General features: G+C 39.9%; 1 non-coding gene across 1 annotated transcript; it reads left to right on the forward strand.

Moving 5' to 3' along the window:
* Nucleotides 1–12664: 12664 nt before the first annotated feature.
* On the forward strand, nucleotides 12665–12771 carry LOC145626015 (small nucleolar RNA R71). The gene has a single exon (XR_014110900.1). It is a non-coding gene; the product is annotated as a small nucleolar RNA R71 (small nucleolar RNA).
* Nucleotides 12772–13797: the final 1026 nt, after the last annotated feature.

Consider the following 13797-nt stretch of genomic DNA (forward strand, 5'->3'; position numbering starts at 1 on the left):
ATAAAGGGAACCGTTACCTGCAAATCTTTAACCATCTCCAAAAACATACCAAAATGCTTATCCAAATTTGTTTTTAAGTGATGATTGGGGAATGGGATTTTGATAACCGGCTTTGGAGCATTACTGCTCTTATCTGGAGCTGCTACCTTCCTTGGAGTTATACCCTGCAATGTATTATCAGAAATATTAGTAGTACTCTTTAGCTCTGTAGGGCTATTAGCAACATTGTTAGGTTTAATGGAATCGAGATTAGCATTAAAAAATAATTACTCTTAATTAAAACTAAGAAATATCGCCAAAATCAGCTCCTAAAAAATCTTGCGCCCGATTAGGCGAAGGGCCGCTCGATCGAGCCCGCCATATTTCCAATATATGCATCTCTCGCGGTTGGCCGGGCGCAAACTAATCTTCCTCGCTCGGCAGGGCGCGCCTTCGGGCGGTGCCTATTTTGGCAGAGCCCGGACACTTGGTCAAGCTTGGACTTCTCGATTGGGCTCCGATTCTTCGGCCCAATCCGGATTTCCTCTTCGGGTCTTGAATACTCGGTCTAAATGCCTCGGAATCTTGATTGCTAAGCCCTTAATCACCGGTTCGATGAATTTAACCGACCTTGGGCTATAAAAACTGTTCGTGCTCCTCCAATGTTCGTAGTCACTTCATAATATCCCGGGAAAATGCTCTAAAAGTGCAAATCCCTACAAAAGTCAACCAAAACTACCAAAACACTAGAAAACACCAATTAGTAATAAAAGTGGCACTAAAGAGCAAAAAACACTACCAATTATGACCAAGGGACTGGGGTAAAACACTATATAAAATGGACATATCAAATATTTTAGAGCAAATTAAATATTTTATTTGCATGCCTTTGAGATCGAAGGAATCACTTTTCAGTATAAGAATAGAGTAGAGGCCAATACGGGCGAATGTGACTCCATGACTCACTTCGTACCATCATCCCGGATCCTCCTTTCGTGGTTCCGAACCATATGGAGTTAGTAATCTCATGGATTATGAATGGGGTGTAACCTTCACGGGTCAATCGTTGTTGCCTATCGTTGTCCCTTTATTGTGGTTGCCTTTTATGATCAATGAACGGTTTACAAGTTCCTTAAAAACTTGTTGGCGGCTCCCTAATTTCCTTGTCCCTAATCGTATTATGTTAATTCCCACTTCTTGTAAGTGCCAAGAATAATCACACATGCTTTAACATAGGTGCACTTCGAACGACGCCTACAATTTTGCGACTCCGCTGGGGAGGATTCTTGGTTATTTATCGATTTGAGTGATTGGTATTTAATTAAGATGAGTGGATGAGACTTGAAAGATTCTTTAAAATTATTCTTGTCATTAATTAGGCATTTTTGCATATGCATAGACATTTTAACGTCGTATCTCAGGTCTGTCCCGTAGGAAATATTGGATAACCTGGTTGTGAACGAAGAAAACAAAGGCAATGGTCAGATTTCCTGATTGCCGCGCCACGAAAAAGCTTGCCGTGTCACGGCGCTAGGCAGTGTCACGCGGTGTGTGGCACCTTGACACGGTAGATTTTGCCGTGTTGCGACAGTCTTGAAATCCTTCAAGTAGCTTTATTTCTCTTATCACATTCAGCTTCCTTTAATTTTTCTAAAATAACGTGTGTGTTCTACATAAGTCTTAGCCCTGGGGGATTGAAGCTCTATCAACCAAAAAACGCTCATAGCAATAAGGGTTCATCCGAGTTTTTAAATCCACCCAAACCATGGAGTCGAGTTCGAGTTCGATTTCATCACGAACTCGCGGAGCTGGCCGTTGGCATACACTCTCAAGGGAGGCTGCCTTGCTAACGCGTCCAAACTCTTAACCATGGTACCCTTTTGACACCAAATAAAACCTGACCATAGTGGAACATAGAACTGGACCTTAGGTTGCGAACTATTATTTGCGTCACTGTGCCTACGTGTGCTATGTGTGTATATTTGGTCGTTTTGATCCTAACCTTAACAATCTTTCTTTGTTTATGGTGGATTTTTTTATGACTAACAATTGCCTATGGACCGTACTCACTTAGTAATAAGCACAAACTATAAAATTGAAAAAAGGTAAAATCACATAAACACTTGGAACTGATTATCGTGACACGGCAAAAAATGCAGCGTCACGGCAGTCAATACCGTGTCACGGTGTAGTTTTTCCGTGTCACGATAGTTGCGCCGCGACACGGTGCCCAAGTTTATGTCCAGTCAACCCCTATTTTGGTCTTCCGTGCTAATTTGGTCCGCGTGTCAGTCATTTTGGTTACTGTTCACATGTCTAGCCATACGATCATACTACGAGTCTTATAACATCACTTAATCACTCACGAGTCAAGTATAGTCCACACACTTTCTTTATGTTACGACTCGAGTCGTGCACCATATCGTTTATGATCATATATTAGGTTCATGCACCTTTTTATTTCGTCATAATAAAAAAAATGAGTGGAGTTTATTCTCACCTGTTTTCAAATGTCTATTTTTTCCCTTCCATTCCTATATTGATGACAGGGTAAAGTCGTATCCCCTAATCAAAAGTATTACCTAAGTCCTCTAACTAATGCAGATAGGGAAGTAGGGTCGAATCCACAGGGAAACAAGTCTTTCTACTCCTAATTAATTATTATTATCTAAATGATCAAGGTAACCAATGTTGTTGTAATTAAAGACTATAGTACGTAGAATATGATCAGGGAAAATAAAGTAAGGAGAAATTAAATATAAAAAGGCCTAGGGAATAGGTTCAATAATAAACAATATTCCAGGGTAAATCATAATAAGCAATCATCAAGCATCGATTAATCAGATTATAAAGAGCTTTCGCTACGTATTATAATCACAGAGTTAATTTATCGGTATTAAATCTCATCTGTCGAATCTCGACTTAACCATTTATAAATTAGTCCGCCTATTGAAACTAAGCCTAAACATCAATTCTCATCTGTCGAATCTCGAATAAATATTGCTAAACTCATACAATTAAATCTGGCCAAACCTAATTGCATAGCATTAAATCAATCAATAGAAAATTAACCAAGCATTGATAATCAACAATCACAAATTACCCCTTCATATTATTTATTAGATCCCCATAAACCCTAGAAATAAAACTACTCAAGCATAATTAAACCTAAACTAATCAAATCAATAAAGCAAGACATAATGAATGAATTAAATAAAATAACTGAAATTAAAAGAGAAGAAATTGTTACCAAAAGAAATCTGGATTAATGAATGTAATTAAGAACAATGTTGAGAGAGTTTAAGAGAGAGAAAATATTCTAAGTAGAGAGAGAAAATCTAAAAGAGAAGGTAATCCCAAAATTACGTACAAGAATCGTACTTAAACATCCCTAAAACAAATCCTTAACCGAAAACTAATCAGGTGCTTAAAAAAACACGCGCCCGATCGGGCCCGCTTATTTTTCGTACGCCCTTGCTGGTGTGCCGCGCCCGATCGAGCCTACTCTCACCCGATCGGGCGCGCCTTTCTTCTTCATGCTGCTTTGCGCGCGCCTGCCCAATCGGGCGTATGCTTGCCCGATCACGCCCGACTTCTTCTTCGAGGCTTAGATTTCAATTAGGCTTGATTCCTCGGTCCAATCCGGATTTCCTCTTCGGGTCCTGATTACTTGATCCAATTGCCCTGGTATTACATACCGAGCCCTTAATCACCGGCTCCCACCGGTCCTGGGCTTCAAGGGTGGTCGTGTCCTCCTAATGCACGTAGTTGCTTTGTGAAAAACTCGGAAAACGCTCCAACTGTAGAATTTCCTACAAAACTCAAGCAAAACTACAAAAACACTAGAAAACACAAATTAGTTATAAAAGTGGCCCTAAAGAGCCAAAAATACTACTAATTATGACCATGGGATGGGGGTAAAACACTATATAAATTGGACATATCAAACTCCCCCAAGCCAAACCTTTGCTTGTCCCTAAGCAAAGAGCTCATCAATGAACATATAAAACAAGATCCATCCCAATAAACAAAATCAAACACAAACGATTCAAGGTAAATCTAATGAACATGCTTCAATGTTAATCAATCTCATTCATCTAATCACCCTTCCTCCCCAACAATTGTCAAGTAGAGCAAACCACATGAGCATATAGAATTCTAGACTAGTGCTCACACACTCAACTCTCATTTATGTGGCGAGTAAAAGATGTACTCGATCGCTCTCCAACCAACCCCTTTATTTGTGAACAATGCCCTCCCAACTCACACTCTCGTGTGTTTAAAACAATGAACGCTCAACCTACTAGTCGACTCGAAATATGTCAAATCATAACTTGCATTGATAAACAACACTTTCACATTCATACAACTCATATGCACAAAGGTCGGAAGGTCTTTAAAGCTTGTAATGTAAGGCTAGGGTAAAGGGTAGGATAAATTTAGGAAAATGTGAGAGTAAAGCCATGCTTAAGGGAGCCATATCCTAACAAAACCCAAGGTCAAAAACAAGTAATGACCAAATCATCTCCAATCACAACTCAACTCCACAAAAGTTCACCAAACAATCATATACACAACACAATCCCAACAATTACATATTCACTCACAAAATATGATAATATGAAATAGAGTGAATTAAAACAAACTTTGAACTACTTATTCTTTTTCTTTCTTTTTTTTTTCAAACTTGAACCTTTTTGTTTTTTTTTTCTTGAACAACCTTCAAATAGAACATTTGAACATATGAAACAACTCTTTTTCTTTTCTCTTCTTTTTTTCTTTTTTACCTCATATTGGAAATTTTTAACTTTGAAACACAACACATTAAAATTTTCCAATCATAATATCAAAGAACAATCACTCTTCTTTTATTCCCAAATTGTGCAAATGATATGCACACCACAACTCCCTCACCTCACCAACTAATAGCTCCCCCAAGCCAAGCTTGGGACTATTAACCAATGGGGCTCATATAGGCTTGTAATGTGGCTAAATAAACAATAAAAGGGCACAAGCAACAACATGGGTAACAAGAAGGGAACAAATGTATCTAATATCGTCTAAAGGCTACCTAAGAGAACAAATGCCTTTGTCCTCATCAATGTGCATAATATTGAGCCATATAAACATTACTAATAGTTGCAAACCAATACTCAAATTCATTGACATACCAGGAACTATCACACATTCCTAACCAAATGAACTAGTCAAGCACTATATTCACAAATAGTTGGCAAAATTGATGCATGTTTAGGAATCCAAACAATTAAACTTCAAATCATGATTAACAAATTCACAAAGCTCATTATCATATACCAAGAATCAAAACAATATTTTCCAAGTATGGGACACAGGGAAGCATGATTTACAATTCATTGGAACGTATTTTTGAATTTTTTTTTTATTTTTCAAATTTTTTTGTATTTTTTCATAAAGGAAAGTAATAAAAACTGCACTAGAAAAGCAATAAATAGAGGAAAGAAAGAGAGAGTTACCATATATACAAGAAATCTCCCCCCAAGCCAAATCAAGCAATGCCCTCATTGACTTGGGAAGGTAGCTAGGAGAAGCTACTCCTCATCATCATCCATCCACTCGTATCCTCCTCCATAGCTCAAGCCGGCACCACCCTGGCTCATTCCAGTACCACCACAGCCCGAACCACCTGCAAAGTAGTTAGGGTTCACATTTCCCCCCATACCCCCAAAAGGAGCATTACCCCCAAATCTATGGACTGAAGAGTAGTCCACATAAGTACCAAAAGCTCCGGGGGTGGAATACCCTCCTTGGGGGTATTGGAACCAATCGGGAACTAATGCCTCGGGGGGAATAGCCCCTCGGCGTGCATAGTCATCGTACATCGGGTATAAACCCCTCCCGACGTTCCTCTCTATATGACCTACCCGCCTATCCAAAGGGCCTAACCTATAATCTAGGTTTTGCACCATGCCCTCTACTCTCCCTTACCCCATCTCTATACGGTCAAGTTGGCTCCGAAAAGCCGAAAGGTCATAAGGGGCATTGGGGTCAATGTTATAATCGACGGAGGAGGTGGGCATGCCATAGGTAAAGGGTTGGGGTGGTGGTGGGTAGTGTGGTGAATGGTGTTGGGGGGAATGGTGGGGTTGTGGTGAAAGGTGAGGTTTTTGAACCTCGCCTTGACCGTTTATCTCGAATGTGTAAGAAGGCTTCCCCTTCTCAAATTTGGTCAAGGCAGGGTTGGGTTGGGTAAAAGCTTGGTCTTCCCTACCTGATTCCCGGTGGACTATCCACCAAGTCTCACCGCCCATGGGTTGCACCCAATTTAGGCCCCCTAAGTAAGCTAGGTCCATGAGGGTTGAACCCACTACTTTCCTATGCCCGTTTGGGTTCCATCCTAGGTGTTTAATAGCAATATGGGTCACCAACCCCCTAAAATAGATAGGCGCCCTAGACCTACCCGTTTCGGCCGCATTGGACGCCCTTTGAAAGTGTTGGGCAATCCTGTGTGGTATGTTTAATTTCTCAGCATTAGGGATCATATAGGATGCCAACAATTAAAATTCATCCCCCCTTACGTTTTTCGGTTCATGCCTCCTAAAAATTGTGAGGCCGACAAACCTTTTGCCAAAACTTTGGGACGGGATGTTGAATCCACGTCCCTTTGGCGTGTTGGAGGTTAATCAAACCCTCCTCGGTGAGTCTCTTGTAGACCACGACAATGTGGTGTTGGGAGGGTTCGATAGGTTTGTCCGATTTTAGCTCAAATAATTTACCAAATTCCTTTAGAGTTAATCGCACATCATTGTTTAGCAATCGGAATTGTACATGAGTGATCAAAGCATTCATTTTAATAACATTAAATCTAGAAATAAATTTTAATGTCAAGTAATCATAAGTATCATGATGCATTTGGAAGAAACCACTCATGCCTATACCCTTAAAAAATTTCTCTACATGTTTATCAAGACTTAGCCTAGACAAAGTAGGATGGTGAACGAAACGAGTAGAGATTACCTGCCTCTCGATGAGGTTGAGCATCCTTGCCCGTTGTTCCGTTGAGGTGATAAAAACCTTCTCCCATACCGGTATTTGAAGCTCCGGGTCGACATTAGTTGTTATTGCCTTGAACTTTCACCCCTTTGTTGTCTAGATCGTTTGGAAGCCATTTGTAGTGAGAAATTTGGGTATTGAAGCTTTCTCTCTCTAAGGGTTTTAAGAAATTTTTAGAGAAAGTGGGAGAAAGTGGGTGGAAATTGTAGAGGAAGGTGTGAGGATTAAGAATATGTAAAAATTTTAAGGTTTTGATGGATGAAATTGAGAAGATCTTGGAAGGAACGTGAGTTTGGAGGTTTAAAAATGGAGGTTTTAGAGAGAGAAAGTGTGAATAAAGAAGAAGAAGTAAGAAAGAAAAAGAAAAGAGAGGAGGAGAAAGAGGATTAAATCCTCCGGATTTTAGGTGCGCCCGATCGGGCGATTATATGCTTGCTGGATATGTGAAATGCGCGCCCGATCGGGCGCGAACTCGAACCTCAAAATCGCCAGATTACTCGCCCGATCGGGCGAGCTTTGCCTGATATTTCTTTTCGTGGCACTCGATTTCTCCAAATTTCCGCCCGATCGGGCGGAATTACCCTTGATTTTCTTTCGTACTTGCGCGCCCGATCGGGCATGCCTCGCCTGATCGGGCGATTATATGCTTCGATAAAATCCATATTTTGAGCCCGATCGGAAGCAAAATTGCTCGATTCTGGCCTTAAGATGCGCGCCCGATCGGGCTCGTACCCAGTTTGGAGCTTCTCTTTTCTTCGAACTTTTTCTCTTGAAAACTCCTTACTTTGTGATCTAAAACCTGTACAAAAACACTTATGAAAGGTAAAATTTCACTCTCCTCACCTCTCTAAATAAAAATAAAAATAATGAAAATAAAATAAAAATAACGAAAAACTAGTCTAGAAAGCAAGAAATACGGGTCGCCTCCCGCAAAGCGCTGGTTTATCTAGGTTCCGCACGACCCTCTTACCACATTGGAGCTCAAAGTGAATCGGAACAACTTAAGTGAAGTAATTCAACTGCACCAATCGTAGCCCGTTTATGATATAGCTTGAGTCTTTGGCCATTAACCTTGAACTCGTTACCATGTTCATCGAAAACCTCCAGAGAAACGAATTTATTGGCCCATTTTACAATTTAAGGACCCGACCACCTTGACCTCAACTTTCCTGGGAATAGTTTAAATCGAGAGTTGAACACCAACACTTTATCACCCTATTTGAATTCTCTCGGAAGGATCATCTTGTCGCGCCATCTCTTTGTCTTCTCCTTGTAGACAGGAGCACTATCATAGGCCGTCCACCTAAACTCATCAAGTTAGTTAAGTTGAAGTAACCTCTTTTCTCCCGCTAAGTTGGCATCCAAATTGAGCTCCTTAATATAATAGCCCAATATGCCTTGTATTCTAATTCGACCTGGAGATGACATGCTTTACCGTACACGAGTCTATATGGAGTAGTACCCATAGGGGTCTTGAATGCAGTTCTGTACGCCCAAAGGATGTCATCCAACTTATCGCTCCAATCTTTCCTTGACTTTGCTACCACCTTCTCTAGAATGGCCTTGATCTCACGGTTAGAAACTTCAACTTGGCCACTAGTTTGGGGGTGGTAGGCTAAACCTGTCCTATGGTAGGCACCATAAATTTTGAGGAGGGTGTCAAAATTCCGCTCATGAAAGTGAGATCCTCCGTCACTGATTATCGCTCTAGGCACGCTAAATCTGGGAAAGATGGTTTTCTTGAAAATTCTATGGACCACCTTGGCATCATTAGTTGGAGTAGCGATGGACTCAACCCACTTGGATACATAGTCGATGGCAACAAGTATATAGCGGTTCCCTTTTGAAGAAGGGAACGGTCCCTTGTAATCAACACCCCAAACATAAAAAATTTCAACTTCTAAAATTCCGGTTTGAGGCATTTCATGCCGCCGCGAGATGTTGCCAGTCCTCTGGCAAGAGTCACAAGCCTACACAAAAGTGTTAGCACCCTTAAACATTGTTGGCCAATAAAAACCCGACTCATTAATCTTAGCCACCGTTTTAGTGGGGCCATGATGTCCTCCATATGTTGAGGTGTGGAAACTAGCAAGCACACAGTGGACTTCCTATTCGGGAACACACCTGCGAAATAATCCATCTGCACACTCACGAAACAAAAAAGGGTCATCCCAAAAATATTGTTTAACATCAGAAAGGAATTTCTTTTTTTGTTGGTAGGACAAGTCAAGAGGTAGAGTACCACCTACTAAATAATTAGCAAAGTTGGCATACCATGGGTGTTTCTCTACAACTACATATAGATTGTCATCAGGGAAAGAATCATCTATAGGAAGAGAATCCTTACCCTTATCATACCTGATACGTGACAAGTGGTCTGCCACTATGTTCTCTGCTACCTTTTTATCTTTTATTTCGATGTTAAAATCTTGGAGCAAAAGAACCCATCGGAGTAGCCTTGGCTTTGATTCCGCCTTAGCTATCAAGTACTTCAACGCTGCATGGTCAGTAAAAACAATGACTTTAGAACCAACAAGATATGATCTAAATTTTTCTAAAGCATATATAACAGCAAGAAACTCCTTCTCCGTAGTGGCATAGTTGACTTGGGCTTCATCAAAAGTTTTTCTTGCATAATAAATAGCATGCAAAACCTTGTCCTTTCTTTGTCCGAGCACGGCTCCTAGTGCAAAGTCACTTGCATCACACATGATCTCGAAAGGAAGATTCCAATCGGGAGAACATATGATGGGTGCCGATATCAAGGCCGGCTTAATCCTGTTAAAAGCCTCAAGACACTCGTCAGTAAAAATAAAAGGAGCATCCTTGAGAAAAAGCTGAGTCTGTGGTTTAGCAATTTTAGAAAAATCTTTGATAAAGCGACGATAAAACCCCGCATGACCCAAGAAACTTTTAACTCCCTTAACATTAACTGGGGGAGGTAATTGCTCAATCACTGAAATCTTAGCTTTGTCTACTTGTATGCCCTTATCAGATACAATGTGACCTAGAACTACTCCCTCTGTCACCATAAAGTGACATTTCTCCCGGTTTAGAACTAAGTTGCATTCTTCACATCGTTTTAAAATTTTAGCGAAATTAAATAGACAAGAATCAAATGAAGAACCATACACGCTAAAATCATCCATAAAGACTTCCATAATAGACTCTATGAAATCAGAAAAAATGCTCATCATACAACGTTGAAAGGCAGCGGGAGCATTATATAAACCGAAGGGCATTCTACGATATGCAAAAGTGCCATAAGGGCATGTAAAGTTGTCTTTTCCTGATGTTCAGGGTGAATCGGAATTTTGAAAAATCCCGAATACCCATCCAAATAGCAAAAGAACTTATGGTTAGCTAACCTCTCAAGAATTTGATCTATAAAGGGGAGGGGGAAGTGGTCCATTTTAGTGGCGATATTCAGTCTACGATAATCAATACACATACGCGACCTTGTTACAATTCTAGTGGGAATTAATTCATTTTTTTTCATTAGTGATCACAGTCATCCCACCTTTTTTAGGCACTACCTGCACAGGACTTACCCACTTGGAGTCAAAAATAGGATAGATAATACCCGCATCAAGTAATTTCATAACCTCTTTCTTGACTACTTCCTGAATGTTAGGATTCAATCTTCTTTAGGGTTGAATGCAGGGCTTATATTTATACTCTAGATGTATCCTGTGCATACAAAAATCAGGGCTAATACCCTTGAGATCATCAATACTGTACCCAATAGCTTTATTATGTGTTTGAAGAACCCCTAGAAGTTGGGAAGTTTGTAGGTCATTAAGTGCAGTACTGATGATCACGGAATATAGTTCCTGTTCATCCAGAAAAAATATATTTCAAATGAGAAGGGAGAGGTTTTAGTTCAGATTTCTTAACCTCTGCAGGTTTCGATTCCTGAACTAAATTTACTACCTTCATTGTTTCCTTGGGGTCAAACTCTTTTAAGGAAAAAGCTCTTTCAATATCTTGTACCTCATTACCCCAAACGCTTGCATTGTCTGTAGATAAATTTCCACAAAGAATTTCCTCTAGGGGATCCCTTGCAAGAACCTGTGGCAAGCTATCATCACAAATATCATCCATTATATCAATTATATCAATATAACAACAATTTTCCTCTAGCATAGGCCCTTTCTAAACTTTCCCTAGATTAAAAGTAACATTATCATCACCAACAGAAAGGGTTAGTTTACCATTTTTCACATCAACAATGGCTTTTGCAGTATGGAGAAAAGGACTACCTAATATAATGGGTATTTGTGTATCCTCTGCCATGTCTACAACAACAAAATCAACAGGAATAAAAAATTTACCAACTCTTACAGGGACATCCTCTAAAATACCTAAGGGTATTTTACAGAACGATCTGCCATTTGCAAAGTTATATTAGTAACTTTTAATTCTCCCATATTAAGTTTAGCACAGACAGACGATGGCATAACACTGACACTGGCACCCAAATCACACAAAGCTTTATCAAAAAAACATTCCCTATATGACAAGGGATAGAAAAACTACCGGGATCCTTTAATTTAGGAGGGGATTTATTTTGCAATAAGGCGCTACACTCCTCTGTGAAAGCTACAGTTTCTACTTCATTAAAGGCTCTTTTCCTAGTCAGAATGTCTTTCATAAATTTAGCATATGCAGGAACCTGAGTGATTAAATCAGTGAAAGGAACTGTTACCTGTAGGTTTTTCACAACCTCTAAGAACTTACCAAATTGTTTATCAAACTTACTCTTCAATTGTCTATTAGGGAACGGTAGTTTGATAACCGGGCTCTGCACATCTCCTCCATTATCCTGATATTTACCCTGCATAGAAACATTAGAAGGGTTAGCATCTGTTTGTAGCCCTTCTGGGTTAGCAGGGTTAGCGTTTGGTATAGAGGAATCTAGACCAGGAACTGGTCCATCTTCCTTCGGCATAGGAGGTCCATCATAATGTGAACCACTCCTTAGAGTGATTGCATTGGCATGATCTGTAGGATGGATAGGTTGTGATGGTAGAGCTCCCTGTTGACGGGATCGTAGGGTAGATGAAAGTTGTGCAATTTGATTATCCATGATTTATTGTGGGCTAAAATAGAATCAATTTGTACATCCCTGCTCTCCATATGCTTTTTCATATTAGTAAGCATTGCTCTAATTTCTGTCATGGCAGGGTCAGAAGATGATGAGGGTGATGCTTGGCTTTTCTGGCCAGAATTTGGATGGTAATATTTTTGCTGTGGTGGGGGTTGCTGTTGTGGTTGTGGTTGTTGTGGAGGTGGAGGGTTTTGTACATTGGTACTCCTGTACGAAAGATATGGATGGTTCCGGTAACTAAGATTATAGGAGTTGAAACATTAGCTACAGAGTTAGGAGTAGTAGTAAGATAATCTAATTTTTTGACAAATAGACGTTAATTGAGCTTGCAAAAAGGACACGGAATCGACATTATGTTTTCCTTTATTTGCAAACCCTCTCGGATTCCCGTATTGGGAATCGTGTATTGCCATGTCTTCGATAACCTGTACTGCATCGTCCACATTTAAATTCATGAATGTCCCACTGGCTGCAGAATCTAGAACTGATCTAGAAGAATTTCCAAGTCCATTATAGAAAGCTTGGATCAATTTCCATTGTGCTAGATTGTGGTGGGGGCATTCTCTCTGTAGATCCTTGAACCTCTCCCAAGCCTCATATAGCGTTTCATCGGCCTCTTGAGCGAAGTTCTGAATAACACTCCTTAGTACCGCTGTTCTCTCTACAGGATAATATTTATTATAGAAATTCAAAGCAAGAGTTTCCCTGTCAGTAATACCAAGTACAGTTGTATTCAAGCCATTAAACAATAATTTAGCTTTGCCACATAATGAAGAGGGAAAAAGAATCTCCCTGATTTGGTCCTGCGTGACCCCGACTTGTCTAATGGTGTTTCAATACTGGCAGAAATCTGCAATGTGAAGATTAGGGTCTTCACCCTTAGATCCACTGAATTTCTTCCTCTCTATCATAATGATAAATTGGGGCTTGATCTCAAATTGAACTCCATCTAGAGCCGGAGTGGGAGTAAGGTGCGGGAAATCTGTGAGCTTCGGCTACGAGTAGTCACTGAGTTTCTTTAGGGTCGTCATCTCTGATTCTGAATCTGAAGGAATTTTTGCGTCACTAGAATCAGAAGGAGGATCTCTTCGATTGTTGTCCTCCTTGGAACCCGCCAGAATTTGTCTATAAATTTTCCTTTGCCTATGAAACGAGTGCTCGATCTCAGGATCGAATGGAATGTAACCTTATCTGGAACACCTGGGCATAAAAAAGGAACTAAAAGAAAAATATGAGAATTGCCTCAAAGAACTAACGTTTTCTAAGACAAAAGGGGATAATCTAGACTACAAAAAAATAATCAGAAAATAAAAATAAAACCGTTTCCCCGGCAACAGCGCCAAATTTTGACAAGGTAAAGTCGTATCCCCTAATCAAAAGTATTACCTACGTCCTCTTACTAATGCAGATAGGGAAGTAGGGTCGAATCCATAGGGAAACAAGTCTTTCTACTCCTAATTAATTATTATAATCTAAATTATCAAGGTAACCAATGTTGTTGTAATTAAAGACTATACTACGAAGAATATGATTAGGGAAAATAAAGTAGGGAGAAATTAAATATTAAAAGGCCTAGGGCATAGGTTCATTAATAAACAATATTCCGGGGTTAATTATAATAAGCAATCATCAAGCATCAATTAATCAGATTATAAAGGGCTTTCGCTACGTATTAT

Source organism: Chenopodium album, chromosome 3 (assembly GCF_948465745.1).
Source record: "Chenopodium album chromosome 3, dcCheAlbu1.1, whole genome shotgun sequence".
Lineage (NCBI taxonomy): Eukaryota > Viridiplantae > Streptophyta > Magnoliopsida > Caryophyllales > Amaranthaceae > Chenopodium > Chenopodium album.